This window comes from Monodelphis domestica, chromosome 7, assembly GCF_027887165.1.
Source record: "Monodelphis domestica isolate mMonDom1 chromosome 7, mMonDom1.pri, whole genome shotgun sequence".
NCBI lineage: Eukaryota > Metazoa > Chordata > Mammalia > Didelphimorphia > Didelphidae > Monodelphis > Monodelphis domestica.
This window is the reverse complement of record NC_077233.1, coordinates 90566706-90585987: the sequence shown is the minus strand read 5'-3', so window position 1 is coordinate 90585987 and position 19282 is coordinate 90566706. Positions and strand designations below refer to the sequence as shown.

Sequence of the window (19282 nt, the reverse complement as noted above, 5' to 3'; positions counted from 1 at the left end):
ACCCCCTCCCCTCCTTAGCTACTAGTTCTTCCCTTCCAAACTACCTTGTATATTTTGCCTATATTTCTCTGACCAAACATTGTCTTCCTCTGTGGAAGTAACTTCCTAGAGGGCAGGAAGATGGTGTCTTTCTTTTGTCTCTGTCTCTGTCTCTTTGTTTGGGGGAGGGGGGGGGGGTCAGGCACATAGTAGGACTGTCCTTTTTTATAAAGTGGGTGGTCTCTCTCCCAGAGGCCCCACATTCAGCTTCCCCAACCTCAGGGTAACTGAGTTAATCCAGTCCACTAGGGAAGCTGACACCTGGCTTCCCCTTATCACAACTTCATGGGCCTCCTTGGTGTCCCCCACTCTATAAATCTAGAAAACACCCCACTACCACCACCACCAACCCCAGCCTCCTTGGAGCTCCAGCAGGGCTGGCCCCACACGTGCAGGATAATAAAGTCTGTGTTCAGCCCTTAACAGCCCAGTTATTAATCTCACCTAGCCACGACACCCATCCCCCCAAATCGGAAACCTGCCACCCCAAACAGGACCACACAGTTCCCTGGCTCCCGGCTGTCCCTTAACTCTTTCGAGCCCACAAGCTGGCCCACGGATGAGTGGGGAGTTCTGAGGCAGACCCCAAACGGCTGGTTTCCTTCTGGGCAAGTCCTGGACTTGGGGTTCCCCTGGGTCCAAAGGTATGGGGAAACCTGGTTTGGAGTTGGGGTAGAGGGCACATTGGGAAGGCCTCCCTTCTCTCTGAAAACCCTTTGGAGCAGCTCTTTTCTTCCTCGAGGCTGATCTGCCCTGCCTGCCCCCAGAGGGGGGGATGGTTTCCCCCTCAAACCTGGGGCTCCTTGCAGGCAGAAGCTGTCTTCCCCATATGGAGGGGTTCTGCCCCCCACATCTGGGGGGTTCTGGAGAAGAAGCTATTTTTCCCTCTTCACAGTGGTTGGGGAGCACTTTGTGTCTCCCCCTGGCACTACAGGGGCTGCGGTTCCCTTCAGACTTGGGCCTTGGGTCACAGGCTGGCTGGGAGCAGGGGCTGTGTCCCCCCCCCACCCGCTTTGCACTACAGGCTCCCTGGGGATGGGGACAGGGAAGGTGCCCCTGGGGTTCCTCAGGCTTCCTAAGAGTTCCTTATCAAACAAGCTCTGGGATGAAGGGGTAAAGGATTCACTCCTATGGTGCCCTCCTGACCTGAAGGCGCCGGTGTCCTTCCCAGCTTCGGGCAATGGCTGTATCGCTGGCAGCCACCGAGGGAAGGACACTCCCGTCAGCCCATCCAATACCCACCTTTCACTTCGGGACTTTGGGAAAGGGAAACTCTGGGTAATTCCCTTCCTCCTCCTCTCCCCGCTCCCCTGTCCCTCCCCCCTTCTCTGCCATCCCTCCCCCAGCGCACAGCTGGTGGGGAACCCAGAGGCCCCCCCCCCCATGGTTCAAGTTTTCCATGTTAATTTGCTCTTCCCCAGAGGAAGGTTCCCAGGGGTCAGCTGTCCCCCCGGGCTGGGCTGACAGCTTTCACCCTCCCCTTCCTCCTTCTCTGGCCTTCAGGCTGGAATCTGGCCAGAGTCTGGGGATGTCCTAAGGGTCTGCGGAGGCTGGAAGTGGGTAGACTATCCCTCAAGTTTCCCTGGCTTTACAAGTATGTGTGTGTGAGTGTGTCTGCGTGCCTATCTGTGTGACTATCCATGTGTGTCCATGTGTCTATCTGTATGTGTCTCTGGGTGTGTGTCTGTCTGTGTCTATCTGTGCCTGTCTGTGTGTCTGTCTGTCCATGTGTGTGTCTATCCCTGTGTGTCTGTCCATGTGTGCCTTTGTGTCTATCTGTGTGTGTCTGTCCGTGTGTGTGTCTATGCCTGTCCATGTGTCTGTCCGTGTGTCTGTCCGTGTGTGTGTGTGTGTGTGTGTGTGTGTGTGTGTGTGTGTGTGTGTGTGTGTGCGCGTGTGTGCTGGACTCCTCTCTTTGGGGCTCCTCCTGGGCTGGGGGGCTGGGTGAGGAGGCCTTAGAGGTTGGCGGGCTTTCGCCCTGGGCTCGCGGTGCCCCTGCCTTGGCCAGGCCTCTGCTTTCTGGCGGGATGCCCAAAGCGCAGGTCGGTCCCTGTTATTCCGCTGCTCCAAGAACCCTGCTGGCTCTGCAGAACTTTCGGGATCAAATACAAGCTCTTGTTCGAGGCAGGTCAGAGGAATTCCCTCCCTCCCTGGAAGAGGATACTGAGCAACTCTGGTGGGTCATCCCATTCCATCTCTCCTCTCCCTGGTCCCCCACCTCCCCACTGTATTTGGGAGAGGGGAAATACTTAACTCAGGAATGAGGCTCCAGCAGGGAAATTTGAGGCTCCCTGGCTGGGGGGTGTTTCTGGCTGAAGGTGGCCTCCCATCATATCTCTTCCCCCATCCATGGGTAAGGCAGGCCCTGGGGATCCAGGGCCCCCCCACTCACTCAGCCCTTGGACCTGGGGGATTTCTGCTTGGCCTGCTGTCCCGATTCCTCAGCTGAGGCGGCTGGTGGGGTGACAGTGGCCAGCCAGGAAGATGAGACTGCTGGGCTGGGGCTGGGTAGCCTTGGAGCAGGCCTGCAGGCTGGGGAATGGTAAGCAGATGTTGTCTCTCTGGGGGAACCCTGGTGGGGGAAGGGAAGGACTAGAGAGACACTGAAAGGAGGAGAGGGTGATGGCGGGAAGGCGGCTGCTCTATGGACACGCAGAAGATCTGGGACTCACTTTCTGAGACTTTCTAGCTGACGGCGTGACCCCGAGGAGTCACTCTCTGGACCCTCAGCATCCTCCTCTGGGAAAACGATGTCTAAAGCTCCCCTTCCTGCTCTAGAAAAATGAGTCTATGAGCCTATGGAGTCCAGAGATGTGTGCACATGTGCATTGTGCTGTATGCATGTATATATGTGTACACACATGTGTGCATGTGTGTGTTGGGGGAGAGGAGGAGAGAACTTGCTGGGATTCAAAGATGTAAGTCATTAGACCAGAGATTCTCAACATTTGGACCGTGGAGCTATTATGAGGCGCCCATGAATCCACACGCCAAATTCATACTAGCTTTTTGTATTTGCTCAAGCAAACCGGTGCCAAGAGGAAACGATGATTATGTAGGGTATGGCAAAACGGTTGTGTTAAAAAGGAGTCTTTCGATGAGGAATTCACAGAATCAGTGGCCCTCGGAGGCCCTCGGGACCAGAGGTGTCAAACACACTGGCCAAAGGCGGCAGGTAGCTCACAACACTCCCATGGGGGGCCCAATGTGGAGGAAAATGTACTTGGGAAATATTTAACAAAATAAAGTCATGAATACAAAAAGAAATAGATAAACATGTGTGGGTTTCTAAGTCGAGAGGTATCAGGGAACCTGATAGATAGGTGAATGGCCCCTGGTTTCTATTTGTATTGGTCCTAAGGCAGAAGAGGGGTAAAGGCCAGGCAGTGGGGACTTAAGTGACTTGTCCAGGGTCACACAGAATATATCTGTGGTTGAATTTGAACCCAGGACTTTCCATCTCCAGACCTAGCTCACTATCCTTGGGGCCACCTAGCTGTCCCCTCTCTTCGAGTTTGATTCCACTGCTTTTGATTAGCCCTAGCTGAGCAATCCATCAGCGTCTATTAGGCACCTACAATGTGCCCATTGCTGGGAGTATGTGGATACAAGCAAACAAAAATCCCCTCTGTAACAAGCTCCACAAATGGTCATGCCAGAAATGGTGCCTCGGAGATGGCGGGGCCGACAGGAGAGAAGTCAAGGACCAGCGAAGGTCCGAGGAAGAAGTGGTGCAAAGTGGCCATTGGTGACACTTCGCTGAGGGAGACATTTGTCAGCCTTGCATTAGGAATAATTAAGGTCTGCTGTCTTCCCCAGGGCATATATCCAAGACGTGATGGAGAACTTCCCAAGATTTGTCAAGCCTCATGGCTACTACCCTCTCCCAGGGATATTGCCAGAGGAAACTGAAAAAGCAGTGCCAAGGATTTTGAAGTCCTGGGTAAGAAACTTAAAGACCTTCAGGGCACAGGTGGTGTTTTCATATCTGCTGCCAATCAAAGGCGAAGGCTTCAGAAGAGAAAGGCGGGATTGGGGAAACGGACAGCTGGTTAAGAATATGGCGTCTGAGAAGGAGATATGGATTTCTGGACCATGTGGAAAACGTGGGAATGATGGGCTCTTATCTGGGGATGGAGTACACCTAACAAGAGCTGGTTAAAAAAGAAAAAAAGCATCTGCCTGATGCTAATTCCCCACTGGTAGAGCTTGCATTGGTTAGGTCACTCTGGAAAACAATTTTTCATTCTGAAAGAAAAGTTACTAAATTGTTCATTTACTTTGACCAAGAGGCTCTGTTGCTGGGATTAAACCCCAAGGAGATTATTGGCAGTAAGAAGAGACCCATATGTACAAAAATATCCATAGCAACATTATTTGCGATAACAAAAAGCTGGAAACAAAAAATGTGCCCAGCCACTGGGGAGTGGCTGAACAAACTGTGGTACATGAATATAATGGAATAAGATTTCATTTTAAGGAATGACAAGTGGGAAGAATTTGGAAAGACACGGAAAGACTTGTATGAAGGGATGCAGAATGAAGGAAGCCAGGTGGTGAACGGGATAGAGTTGAGTTCAACTCTAGCCTCAGACTCGTACTAACTGTATGATCCTGGCCAAGTCACTTCACTGCTATATGCCTCAGTTTCCTCACCTGTAAAATGAGGATAATAATAGCACCCTATTTTGAAGGATTATTGTGAGGATCAAAGGAGATATTCATAAACTGCTTGGCACATGGTAGGTGCTATGAAAATGCTCATCTCTTTCTCCAAAAGAATAATGAAATGGAACAACCAGAGCATTGTAAATAAAGTCAGTGTTAGTCCCATGATGCCCAAATTCAAGGACACCGTTCTCCTTTCTGTTAGCAATCTATAAACTATTTTCAGGGTAGGAAATTTGGAGAGGGAGAGGGTCCCTGTTTGGGTGTTTGTTAGGAAGCGTCTGTTGTGTCCAAATGAAATATCAATCGACATTTTTTAAACAAAGATGGACAGGCAGCCCAAGTAGAAACAAAGTGGAAGTTTGTGCTGGAGGCAAAATAACTTTGAGAGTGTTGAAGGACTGATTCTTGAGCTATCTGACAGAAGGGAAGATATCAGACACTTGGTAAAAACAATTCCAGACCTTTTTATCACCCCCAAAAATGGGGGCAAAGGAATGTTACTAACTATAGATATTTCTGTTTCCCCTCTTTATAGCATTTAATGAAAGTAATCCACACATGAGAAGCAGTCTGCCATTAACAATGATAATAATAATAACAGCTACCATTTCTATAGCACCTACTACATGCCAGGCAGTTTATTTATTTATTTATTTTTCCCATTTGAATTAGTTTATTTAGTCAATTTAGAACATTATTCCTTAGTTACAATAATCACATTATTTCTCTCCCTCCCCATCACCCACTCTTCCCACAGCAATTTCATTGGGTATTATGTGTGTCCTTGATCAGAACGATTTCCATGTTCCTGGTGTTTGCATTAGGATGTTCATTCAGAGTCTACATCCCCAACCATATCCCTTCGACCCATGTATTCAAGCAGTTGTTTTTCTTCTGTGTTTCTGCTCCCACAGTTTTTCCTCTGAGTGTGGATAGTGTTCTTTCTTGTAGATCCCTCCTAGTTGTTCAGGATCACTGCATTGCCACTAATGGAGAAGCCCATTACATTTGATTGTACCACAATGTATCAGTCTCTGTGTACAATGTTCTCCTGGTTCTGCTCCTCTCACTCTGCATCACTTCCTGGAGGTCATTCCAGTTCCCATGGAATTCCTCCACTTTATTATTCCTTTGAGCACAATAGTATTCCATCACCAACATATACCACAATTTGTTCAGCCATTCCCCAATTGAAGGGCATCTCCTCGATTTATTTATTTTTTTTAAGCCCTTACCTTCCATCTTAGAATCAGTACTGTGATTGGTTCCAAGGAAGAAGAGAAGTAAGGGGTAGGTGATGGGGTTAAGTGACTTGTCCAGGGTCACACAGCTAGGAAGTGTCTGAGGCCAGATCTTAACCTACTACCTCCCAACTTGGTGCCTGGCTCTCTATCCACTGAGTCACCTAGCTGCCCTTAAACTGTTTGTTCTAAGAGTTTTACAAATATTATCTCATTGATCTTCACAGCAACTCTGTTATATCCTCATATTCCAGTTGAAGAAACTGAGGCAGACAGAAGCAAAGTAACTTGTACAGAATTTAACAGCTACTAAGAACCTGAAGGTGATTTGAACTCAAGTCTTCTGGTCCAGCATTTTATCCACTGCACTGCCTGGTTATATGATTTATTAATAAAAGTGAATGAAGAGTTTTTATTAAGTTAAGAGTTTTTAAGTGGTTTATTAAGAGTTATTAAGTGGTTTCTTGGTATACTGAGAATAAATACAAAAACAGAGAGAGAATATTTGCCCTCAAGGATTTTATTATTTAACTGGGGAAGTCAATGCAGAGAAAGGAGTGATGGCTAATGACACAACAGAGAGTGTTTGGGTTTGAGAGGGCATTGATGGTGAATGGTGCCAAACAAACCACTGTCATGCCTTTCCAAGAACAATGGGAGTATGGGTTTCATTATTCTTTTTTTTTTAACCCTTACCTTAGGTCTTAAAAATGATACCAAGAATCTTATCCATTGGCTCCAAGGCAGAAGAGTGGTAAGGGCTAGGCCATGGGGGTCAAGTGACTTGCCCAGGGTCACACAGCTAGGAAGTAGCTGAGGCCAGATTTGAACCTAGGACCTCCTGTCTCTAGGCCTGGTTCTCAATCCACTGAGCTACCCAGCTGCCCCCTGGTTTCATTATTCTTACCAGAGAAAGAGGTAGGAATAGGGAAGTGGTGGTGGTGGGGGGACAGCAGGTAGACAGTCATGGCTGGACTACCAAATGGGATGTGAAGTAGGATCTGGGGTCCAAGACTGGCTATATATAGCAGGTGATCTGCTTTGGAACCAGCTGACTGGCCAATCTAGACAGGAAGGCTCTGTGGTGATAACTCCAAAATTGAACCGATTAAGTCTTCAAAGACATGGTCTCAGATCTGTTCTGGGATCTAAGAAGAAGGCTCCTAGGACAAACAGGAATTGGAGAATCCTTCCAGGAAGAGGGGGCATCTGAGTGAAACTTTAACAGGGTCCTCAGAGAACATCTAGCTCAAGACTGACACATAGCAGAGAAAAGAATCTGGGGAATGTAGCTAAAATGAATTGCTAGCATCACTCATTGGTTTATTCAGTCTTGTTCCTCTACATGAGGTGACTTGAAATGGCATTAAGATTTTTGGAATGCCTCATATTTTGTATATACCTATATATACCTGTTTTGGTTCTCCTGATAGGATATAAATTCCACAAAATCTGGGACTGTTTGTACCTCCAGAGTGTGACAAGGAAATCACTTTTAAAAGACTGATATATATTAATTTAAGGTCGCCAAGGAATTCAGCTATGTAATTCCTTAATGAAAACTCAAGTCAGCCGTCAACCTTTTATGGAGTTTTAATTACAAACAGGAGGAAGAAAGGAATTAGAGAGAGAGAGATAGAGGGAGAGAGAAAGGGGAAAGAAGGGAATAGGGCTTAAATACCCCTTCTGTTTAGGCTGGGCCAAAAGGCCCAAGCCCTTAGATAGCTGGGGCAATGAAAGGAGATCAGTCCCTATTACTCACGTGACCAAAAATGGAGAAACAGTCTCCGGGGCCCCCACCTTCAGCTTCCTTCAGCGCAAGCTTCTCAGAGCACACCGCAACCACTCCGACAAACTCCTCAACCCCCCTCGAGTCTTCAGACCCCCCTATCCTTAAGGAAACCATCCAAGTTCCCTCCCCTCAGTCCTCACATCTACCAATCACCTGTCCATCAATTTCCCTGTGCCAATGGAGGCTCTAGCTTAACCCAGGACCGCCCAGAGGTCTCTGGCTTTGCACATGTCTGTTGAAGGTCATATTTTCAAATAATTAAATCTTTGATCCTTTGCTACAGTCCTTTCTAAATCCTGTTAGCCTGAGTAGGGTAGAGATTGGAATAATTAAATTTTGATCTAGGCTGCAGCCCTTACTCAATCCTGTTAGGACTGAATAGGGTAGAGATTGATTACAAGTATCTCCATTGTATCAATTCTAAAATCAATCATGACTCAAAGAAATTCCTGTTCTATGCTTAAGCATAGGTCAAAGTCCTTCCCATTGTTCAGCAAAAGGTTTCTGTCCTAAAGTAATCTTAAGAAGGGAGAAGGAACCTCCCATGCCAATGGGGTTCACATTCCAATAGTCAAGACCCACTATCAATAGGAAATTTTTCAAGTATGAAATTTCCCAATGGTGAAATTTCCAACATTTATAAGTCTAAGAAATTTTGAGGTTTACAAGAGCCTGGTATTGTAACAAATACTTGTTGACTGACTGACTGACTGATGTGCCTACTAGCCCTATACTTATAGATATCCTGTGGAGAAAATGGAGAAATTAAACAGGAAGTAAAATGGATAATTTGGATTACATGAACTTAAAAAGGTTTTGCACAAAAATCCCCAACGCAACCAAAATTAGAAGGAAAGCAGAAAACAGGGAAAAATTTTACAAATGTTTATCTGATTAAGGCCTCCTTTCTCAAATATATATTGAATGGAGTCAAATTTATAAAAAACAAGAATCATTCCCCAATTGATAAATGGTCAAAGGATATGAACAAAAAGGTTTCAGAAGAAATCGAAACTATCTATAGTCACATAAAAAATGCTCTAAATCACTATTGATTCGAGAAATGCAAATGAAAATAACTCTGAGGTACCTTCTCACACCTATCAGATTAGCCAATATGATAGAAAAAGAAAATGACAAATGCTGTTGAGGATATGGAAAAATAAGGACATTACTGCATTGTCAGAAGAGTTGTGAACTGGTCCAACACTTCTGGAGAATAACCCTAACCCAAAGGGCTATAAGACTATGCATATCCTTTGTCCCACTAATACCAGTACTGCTAGGCCTATATCCCAAAGTGATCTAAGAAAAAGGAAAGGACCTATTTGTTATACATATATATATATATATATATCTTTGCCATCACAAAAAGAACTAATATATGTATATTATATATATATATATATATATATATATATATATATATATATATATAAGTTCTTTTTGTGATGGCAAAGACTTGGAAATTGAGTAGATGTCCAACCTTGGGGAATGGCTGAACAAGTTGAGGTATTTGATTGTAATGGAATACTATTGTGCTATATAAATGATGAGGGGGGTGGTTTCAGAAAAACCTGGGAAGACTTATATGAACTGATACAAAGTGAAGTGAGCAGAACCATGAGAATATTGTACACAGTAACAACAATATTATATGATGAACATTTATGAATGACTTAGATTTTCTTAGCAATATGATGTCCCAAGACAATCCTCAAAGACTTAGAGAACTGAGGGGATCTGAATGCACACTGAGACATGACTACTATAGGGAAATGCTTTGCACTATTACACATGTAAAGTCTATACTGGATTGTTTGCTATCTTGGGAAGGGCATGGGAAAGAGGAAGGTTGGGAAGGTGAAAATTTGGTTCAGACTTTAAAAAAGGTTAGAGAATTATTTTTTCATATATTTGAGGGACAAAATAAAATTTTGCCCCTTTAAAAAAGGAAATGAAGAAGGCATGGTTTCAGAAAAACCTAGGAAGACTTATGTGAACTAATGCAAAGTGAAATGGGCAGAACCAGAAGAACATTGAACATAGTAACAACAAAATTGTAATTGTGTTCAACTCTGAAAGATTTAGCTACTCTGATCAATACAGTGATGCAAGACAATGCCAAGGAATCCATGGTGAAAAGTGCTATCCACCCCTAGGGAGAGAACTGATGAATTCTGAGTGAAGATTGAAGTATTTTTTGTTGTTGTTGTTGTTCTCTGGATCTGTCTCTGTCTCTGTCTCTGTCTCTCTCTGCCTCTCTCTGTCTCTGTCTCTCTCTGTCTCTCCCTGGCTAATTTAGAAACAAACTCTGCATGATTTTACATGCATAATTGATATCATATTGTGTGCCTTCTCAATGGGCAGAAGAGGGACTGGAGGAAGGGAGAGAGTTTGGAACTCAAAATGCAAGAAAAATGAGTGTTAAAAAGAAACAATGAATTAATTTTTTTGAAAAGAGAGAAGGTAAGGTCTGACTTAAGGTGCCTCACAATCTGGAGGTGACAGAGGAAAAACAGACTCAGGTCCTGCCCTAGGAGAACACATGGTGTGAGGGAGCCAGGACAATAAAGAGAGAGAAAGACAAGATGGCAGACCATTAAGGGCTATATGAGCTCCTGGAAAGGGGGAAGCCCTTTGTGGTGGGATCCTGAGGCACATGAGAGGATTTCAGCTAGGACCTAAAGAATATTTTAGTAGAACAGGTGCCTTGGAGTAGGGTATAAAGGTCTGAGAGCCTTGTGCAGCCTCTAAGTCTCTTCCCTTTGGGGATGTTTTTGCCCTTTTCCAATTTGGTAGCAATTCTCCTTTTCTCCACAATCTTTTAAATCTTACTAACAATGGCTTAGAAAGTGCATTTGCCTCTTCTTTCTGTCCCTGAGGATGAAGTTCATCTGGGACAGGTGACTCAGATTCCTCAAGGGCAGCCAGGGCTCTCTTACTATCTAGTCATTTATCTTGGGTATCAGCTCTCTTGTCAGCCATTTTTGTTCTGTCCCTTCCTCCTTGGCGGGGAAAATGGAAGCCAAATACAAGACTGGGTCTTGCCTGCTCTGTTACTGGTCAGCATCATCCTCTCCACGGTCAGCTATTGTCCTGCTTTTTCTCAATCCTCCTCTCCCCCAATCGAACAAAACTAAAATAACACCAAAGAGCCGCCCCTCTTCTTTGCTGGACTTCACTTCCCCCAGCGGTCTCGCTCATTCCATGCCCAGCCCCCCCGACCCCATTCTGGTGGGAGTAGCTGGCCACACTTTGGTGCTCCTCCTCTGTCTGGTCCCTGACCTGGCTTCCTCTCAGCTCTGACAAATCGAAGTTGGTGGATGAGTGTTCCCGATGCGTCGACTTTGGCCTCTCCAGACAGTTCTCGTTTTTCCTCCTTATCAGAACTGTTTTTGAGCAGAGATTATTTTGGGAATTGTTGTCATTGTGCGTGTGACCCGAACCCTGAGAAATGGAAGGGATTGAGGAGCCAACAGATCAAGCCCCCAGTCCTAATCTCCTGTAACCTCTGCCAGCTTCCTTTCGTCCAGGCTAGGACAGGGACAGCTGTTGACACTGGCAGCCACATTCTCCCCTTCCCTCGTCACCCCCTCCCCCATCCTGACCAACCCAGGTCCCAGAGGATCTCAGGCCTCAGATTTCAGACACTCTGTCTCCCTCGAATCCCCTCCCCGGCCACCCAGCCACATCTGGCCTCCAAGGTGACCTCTCCTCTCTTCCCGAGGGGCTCAGGGCTCAGCCTGGCTCCTCTTCGTGTGCTCCAGCCTCAATCTGGGCAAATCGCTCCCTCATTCAGGACCTCCATACTGTACCTGCCAGATGATGGGGCAGCTGGGTGACTCAGTGGACAGAGAGCCAGGACTAGAGGCCAGGAGGTCCTGGGTTCAAATCTGGCCTCTGACACTTCCTAGCTGGGAGACCCTGGGCAAGTCACTTAACCCCCATTGTCTAGACCATACCACTCTTCTGCCCTGAACTGCTACATGATATTGATTCCAAGTTTATAAAAAAACAAGATGATCTCTAAAATCCCTTCTCAGCCTTCAATCCCTCTGATCCCTTCCTTCCCTTCCCCCTCTGGCCCATGAACCCAGGAGAGCCCCCTGGCCTCCCCCCACCTCCCTCCCCTGGAGACCCAACAGGTGAATCCCATTTTTCATCAGCTGTGGCTGGCGGCTTCAGGCCAGGAGCGAATCCTGCCAGCACCCCCACCGGCCCCCAGACCCACATCCTCAGCTCAGGTTGCATAAAATGGGCATCAGCATCTGAACAAACAATGCTGGCTGGGTGGGGGCATCTTACCCTGAGAACAAGGGCACATTCTTCCCTGGGCCCAGACGGGAGAATTGGAAGCCGGAGCTCTGGACTAGGAAGGTCCCCCTGCCTGGTGTGGCAACCAGGGAGACTCAGGGAATAGCTGCCGCTCCAGGTATGGGCAGAAGCCGGCTGCCCCGGGTTTGAGTGCTGGGTCCTGGGAGGCCGGCATGGGACAGAGGTAAGGCCCAGGCAAGCTCTGGCCTGCCTTACAGCGGCAAGAGGGGTTCAGAATGGCAGTCTTCCCGGGTCTAGGTCTGGCGAGTCTCTACTGGGAGGAGGAAGAAGGGAGGAGAGCTGGCAGCATGCCTGGCCCTCGGGACTGCCCGGCCAGCTTAAGGGTGGCACTGCCATTACCATGCAGCAGGTTGGGCTGGGGGGTGGAATGAGAAGGAAGGAGGGGGTGGAAATTTCTGTCTGGCATGCAGCCTGGTCCTGGGAACAGGTGGGAGGAAACCCTGACCAAGAGAGGAGGGTCAGTGGGGCTGCCAGGGTCTCTGCCCTCGAGTTCCCTCCTGGATTCCCATCGCCATCTCTCTCAGTCCTAGGGTGACTGTGTCATTCCCCAGAATTTGTCTGGGGGGACATCCAAGGGAGACCCAGAAAACTCCTGGGGTTCAATGGGGGGAGATCTTCATGAGAGAAGAGGGTGACCAGAGATCTTGAGGGACCCCCGAGGTCCCCAGGACGTGGGAGAGGAAGGCACCTCAACCCCAAAGCTTCTCTCAGCTCTGATCTTGTTACTGTTGAACCAAATAATCCCTCGTTGTTCGGGGCCCACTGGGACCCCTGCCAGCATGGCGGTCATTGAGCCTGGGGAGGCCATCCTTGGTCAGGAGGTGGGGGGAGGGCTGTTATTGCACCTGCTGTGGGCTCACCCCCATCCTTGCCCTGTTCTTTCCCTCCTCTTTCCTCCGAGAGCCCCCAAAGGCCCCCTTCCCTCACCTCACTAAACTTAGCTTTCTCAAATCTGTTTCCAATCTCCACAGGGTTGCTGGGGGACCCTCGACTGCAGAGGAAGGGAGACTACAGCTGGAAGGCATTAGAGGCAGGATGGTAGGATGGAAACCACGAAGGCCTTGAAGTCAGGAGACCTGGGTTCAAATCCCAGGCCTGATACTTATTAGCTTTGGCACAGAACAAGCCTTAATAAATGCCGGCTGACTTGACATGACTAGCAAGTCACGAGCTCTCTGAGTCTGATCCCGTCTCAGATACAGCATCTTCCCAGACAGTATTTTGTCAACCATAAAGCTTTATTTTATTTTAATTTTTTAAACCCTCACTTCCATCTTACAATCAATACTGTGTATTGGTTCTGAGGCAGAAGAGCAGTAAGGGCTAGGCAATAGGAGTCAAGTGACTTGTTCAGGGTCACAAAGCCAGGAAGTGTCTGAGGCTAGATTTGGACCCAGGACTTCCCATCTCTAGGCCTGGTGCCATCTACCTGCCCCAACAGTCTTTTTCCTATTATTATTATTATTATTAATGTTTCTAGACTACTAGAGCACACAGGATACCCAGGATCTCCACGGGCAGCAAATGCTTCATCAGGAAGGAGCTACAGGATACTCCTATTGGGAGCTCCAATCCTATGTAGGAAACACCAGTACTGGCCTTCATGGAAACTGCAATGTAATTCCCAGCCTGATGAGGATTACTATTGAAGTCAGGATTGGGAAGATCAAAGAACAGGAGCTCCTCCAGGGCAGGGATGGTTCCAGTTTTTGTCTTCCCAAGGCGTAGCACATAGTAGGGGCTTAATAAAGGCTTCACTGATTGAAATGAACTGATGTGGAATGAAGTAAGAAGAACCTGGAGAGTACCATGATAGAACCCCAAAATTCAACTGCATCCTCTGTAGTTATACTGTTTACCCTGTGGCATAGAGAAGACCTGAAATATACTTTCCTCCCTTCTCTCAAGTGTTCCTCGAAACCACTCTGGGAGGTAGGTAACTAATATTATCCCCATTTTATAGTCAAGGAAACAGAGGCAGAGGTTAAGTGACTTGCCCAGGGTCACACAATTAGGAAGCATTTGAGGCTGAATTTTGAACTCAGATTTTCAGGCCGTGTGCTTTAGCCACTGTATTGTTTCTCCTTTCTTTTCAAAGATGGAAGACAATGGGCACATGCTCAGGCCAACTGAAATAGAGGCTAGTTTGCTGAAAAATTTTTCTCCTTCAGTTGCTTTTGTTCTATATTAGGAAACGAAGGTAATGTGAAATCAAAAGGTATTAACAAAAAATAATTTTAAACAAAAGCAATTAGTAAACTTTAAACTTTAAAGGCAAAGACAGAAAGATAAAGATAAAAAAGTCTAAACTTTGAAGACAAAAATGAAATCCACTCTCTACCTCCTTTTTGTTTTGTTGTCCAGTTTCCCCCCACTCTTCATTTGGGGTTTTCTTGGTAGAGATCCTGTCTAGTTCATTTTACCAATTAGAAAACTGAGACAAGCAGGGTTAAATGACTTGCACAGGGTCATAGAGCTAGTAGTGTTTGAGGTCAGATTTGAACTCAGGAAGATGACTCTTTCCAGCTCCAGTCCCTGCATTGTGCCACCTAGTTACCTGCAGAGAGTTTCTATTCTCTGGGAGATAAAATATAAATACAGAAAAGTAAATACAAGGTAACTTGAGAAGAGAGAAAGCACTGACAGCTAGAAGGATGGACCAAGGTTTTATATAAGAGAGGGCAGGTAAACTGAGCCTTGAAGGAAGCTGGGTACATTCCAGGCATGGCATGGTAAATGGCTAGTGGACCAGATTGGCTAGAACCATGTATATGAACCTATGGCACACATGCTGGAGGGGGCTGCTCCCTTCATCCTCTCCACACACACGTGAGGACACTTTTCACACTTTTCTCTTCACTCATCACTCAGAAGAAGGGAGACCTTTTTCCTTCCCCTGTCTGGGGTAAGGAGGTAGCTCACATGCAGCATAAGGGTACAGTTTGGGCACTGGGTCTCTAAAAGGTTCACCATCACTGGGATAGAATATAGAGTATTTGAGAGAGAATAATATGGAAATAAATCTACAAAGACAGTCTAGACCTAGACTGTGACAGGCTTTGAATGGAAAGCTTTTGAGGAAAGGGGGACAAAATCAGATTTGAATCAAAGAAGACTTTTTTGGTAGCTGGGTGGAAAGTAGATTGGAGCAAAAAGAGAGAATATCCATTAGAGTGGTAGATTAGGAGCCTCTAATTCAATAGTCTAAGCAAGAAGTAATGAGGGTCTGACCCAGGGTGATAGCTGTGTAAGTGGACAGAATGGAACAGATGTAAGAAATATTGTTTTTTTTCTTGTATAAGTAATGCTTCTTCTTTTGCAGCATGATGAACATGGAAATATGTATTGCATGACAGCACATGTATAAACTATATCATATTACCTGCCATTTTGGGGAGGAAGGAAGAGAATTCAGATCATAAAATGTCAGAAAACAATTATATCAACATGTAATTGTGAAAAAATATGAAAGAGAAATTCTGTGAACGAAGAATTAATAAGACAAAGCTCCTAATTAGACAGGGGGCATATGGACAAAGGAACAGCCAAGGATGATTCTAAGATATGAACCCAGAGGGATAGCGGCATCTTTGACATATTTAGGAAAGTTTGGAAAATAATAAGTTCTGTTTGGGCCAATGTTGAGTTTGAAATGCTGACAGGAGACCTGGTTGGAGAGGTCCAACAGAGGGTTCAGACCTGGAATTCGAGAAAGATCTTGGGACTAAATATAGCAATATGAGAGTCATCTGCAGAGAGGTAATCATTAAATTGATGGGAGCAGAGGACATCTCCAAGGGAGAAAGTAGAGAGGGAAGAGAAGAGTGCCTGGGACAGAGGCTTAGGAAAAGCCCATGGGTAGGCGGCAAGAGATCATTGATAATTCATCAAAGCTGAGATGGAGGAATAGTGCAAAGAAAAGGACGAGAAGTAACCAGATGGAGAATATGGCCAACAATGTCAGAAGCCCAGGACAGGACAAGTAGAATGAAAGCTGGAAAAAAAAGATCATTGGGTTTAGCAGTTAAAAGCTCATTGGTAACTCTGAACAGAGCAGTCTCAGGCAAATGATGGGTTTAGAAGCCATATTACAAGGGGCTGAGAAGTGAGTGGGAGGTGAGGATATGGAAGCAACTTGTATAGATTCCTTTTCTCAGGGAGTTTGGCTGTGAAAGGGAAAAGAGATATAGAACAATACCTTTAGGGGCTGGCATGGTCAAATGATGAGGTTTTAAAGAAGAAAACAAGGATGTGGGAGACCAGGGAATGTTTGTAGGCCGCCAGGAAGGAGCCAGAAGATAAGGAGAGACTGAATGCAATAAGGAGGAGGAGGATGAAACGGAGGAGGACTCCCATGACAACAACTGACATTAATATAGGCTTTAATGTTGGCAAACCACTTTACATACATTATCTCATTTGAGAGAGGGAATGATTGAAGGGGCAAGCTCCCAGAGGAGAGGAGAGGGGATGGGATCAAAGGCATAAGAAAGGGAGTTGGGCTTGGCAAGGTGAAGGGCTGGTTGTCCCTCACAGACTAGAGGAAAGGAAGAGATACTGACCGAGGGGGTGGGGAGAGGTGGGGATAGTGGCCCACAGGGATTCTGAGGCACAAGGTAAAAGATCTCACGATGGATGGGCTCAATTTTCTCTAAAGTAGGAGACAAGTTCTGCTGACAAGGAACAGGGAGGGGGTGGTGGCTTGAGGATAGAAGAGACCGTTTGAAATAGCTGCTGAGAGGAAGAGGGGAAAGAGTGAGTCAAGGAAGAACAAAAGGTCTGTAATGTAGCAGGAGGACCCAGTTGAGGTCGGAGAACATAAATTTGCAGTGGACCGAGGCGACTCAGTTAGGTGACTTCCTCCATTGGCGTTCAGGGGTATTCTAGCAGCAATGGGTAGATGGGGGGAAGGGAGGGAAGGTAACCCAGGGGTGGGCCTTATGTAAGGAGTGAATTGCAGCACAAGGGACAAAGGATTTGATGGTCAAAGACCATGTGTTGTCAAACTGGTCCAAGATAGAGATTGTCAAAGGAGGAAAGTGAGACCAAAGCCGAGCCTGAGAGAACAGTCATGGGGAGAGAAAATGGAGGTCAAAATGAGGAAGAATGGGTTTAGGAGGTCTGATTTGAACCCAGGACCTCCTGTCTCTAGGCCTGACCCTGAGCCACCTAATTGCACCCTACAATAATTCTCTAATTGGTCTCCTTGCTTCAAGGGTCTCCCTTTCTAATGTAATCTCCACTCAATTACCAATATGGCTTTTCTAAACCATAGGTCAAACCATGCCACTACCCTGTCCACTAACTTCCAGGATCAAACAGAAACTCTGTTTGACATTTAAAGCTCTTCATAACCCAGCCCTCCTTATACAATTCACCTCCCCACCTATACTACTGGGTCATGACCCAGTAAATGCTGCTCTGTTTGAAGCTTCTCAGACACAGCACTCCATTCCCCATCTACCTGTCCTCCATGTTTGACATTCTTTGCCCCTTCACCTCTGTTTCTTAGCTTCCTTCAAGATTCACTCAAATCCCAGCTTCTGTAAGAGATCTTTCTCCCCACCCTGCCTCAGGTGCTAGTGCCTGCTTTCATCAGGTCGCCTTTTATCTACTCTGCATAGATCTAAGGGCATTCACTGCATCCCAGTCCATGGCCAGTCATACTGACTTTTGTCTTGTTACTGGATTTCAATGATTCTGAGAGTGAGGCTGACAACTTTGTGGGGCTCTGCCTCACTTGCATCCAATTCACCCACAAGATAAGACCATCCTGTGATTGGTCTTCTTTGGGGGAAAAAAAAAGAAACAACTGAGGGTAGCCAAGTGGAACAGTGGATAGCTAGGCCTGGAGCCAGAAATACCTAGGTTCAAATCTGGGCTCAGGTGTTTCCTATCTCTGTGACCCTGGACAAGCCACTTAAACTGAACTGCCTAGCCCTTGCCCCTTTAGAGTTGTGACTAAGAAAGAAAGTAAGGGTTTTAGATGGGAAGGAAGGAAGGAAGGAAGAAGGGATGGAAAGAGGAACAAATAAAAGAAGTAAGGATGAAAAGAAGTAAGGAATGAAAAGAGGAAGAAAGAAAGGAAGAAGAAATAAAAGAAGAAAGGAAGAAAAGAAGGGAGAGAGGGAGAAAGGGAGTAAGAATGGAAAGAAGGAAAGAAAGAAGGGGCAAAAGGAAAGAAAGAACAAATGAAAGAAGGAAGGAAAGGAAGAAAGGATGGAAGGAAGGGAGAGAGGAAAGGAGAAAGGAAGGATAGGGAGGATAGAAGGAAGGAAGGGAGCAAGAGAGGGAGGGAGAATGCAAGGAAGAAAGAAATAAAGGAAGGAATGGAGGGAGGTAAGAAGGGAGGAAGAATGGAAAGAAGAAATGAAGGAAAGGAGAAAGGGAAGAAGGGAGGAAGAATAGAAAGAAGAAATGAAGGAAGGGATGGATGGAGGGAGATAGGGAGAAAGGAAAGGAGTATGGAGGAAAGGGAGGAAGGGAGAGTGGGAGGGAGAAGAAGGGAGAAAAGAAAGGTTCAAGGGAGGATGGAAGAAAGGAAAAAAGGAAGGGAGGGAAGGAGGAAGGAAGGAAACAAAGGATTAACAACAATAACAATAGATCTTTTATGGATCCAGTTGTTTCCTTGTCTTCTCTCCTTTTAGAGTGGAAGCTCCTTGAGGGTAGGACTGTCTTTCTCTTACTTTGTATCCCTGGCACTTAGCATGGTGCTTGACACAGTATTTATTAACTATTAATCAAATTGATTTATTTTATTTTAAAATTTTTTATAAATTTTTCTTTATTTTATTCCAGTAACAAATTTACACATAAGTTTTTCAAGGTGACATGATTAATGTTGTCTCCCTTTCCTCTTCCCTTCTCCCACCTGGAGTTGGCAATCAATTCCACTGGATTATACATGTATTATGACTCAAAACCCATTTCCATATTGTTTATTTTTGTAAGTGAATAATCTTATGAAAACCAAAACCCCAAATCATATATCCAAATAAACAAGTGATAAATGATGTTTTTCTTTTGCATTTCTACTCCCACAGTTCTTTCTCTCCATGTGAATAGTGTTGTTTCTCATAAGTTTCTCAGATTTGTCCTAGATCACTGCATTGCTTTTAGTAGCAAAGTCAATTACATTTGATCATCCCACAATATTTCAGTTACTATGTATAATGTTCTCTTGGTTCTGCTTATTTCACTT

The 19282-nt window shown here is 45.8% G+C and overlaps 1 long non-coding RNA gene across 1 annotated transcript; it reads left to right on the top strand.

Annotated features, from left to right (window-relative positions):
• Positions 1-1901: 1901 nt before the first annotated feature.
• Positions 1902-6361, top strand: LOC130455480 (uncharacterized). The gene is made up of 3 exons (XR_008913468.1): positions 1902-2215; positions 3859-3982; positions 6179-6361. It is a non-coding gene; the product is annotated as an uncharacterized LOC130455480 (long non-coding RNA).
• Positions 6362-19282: the final 12921 nt, after the last annotated feature.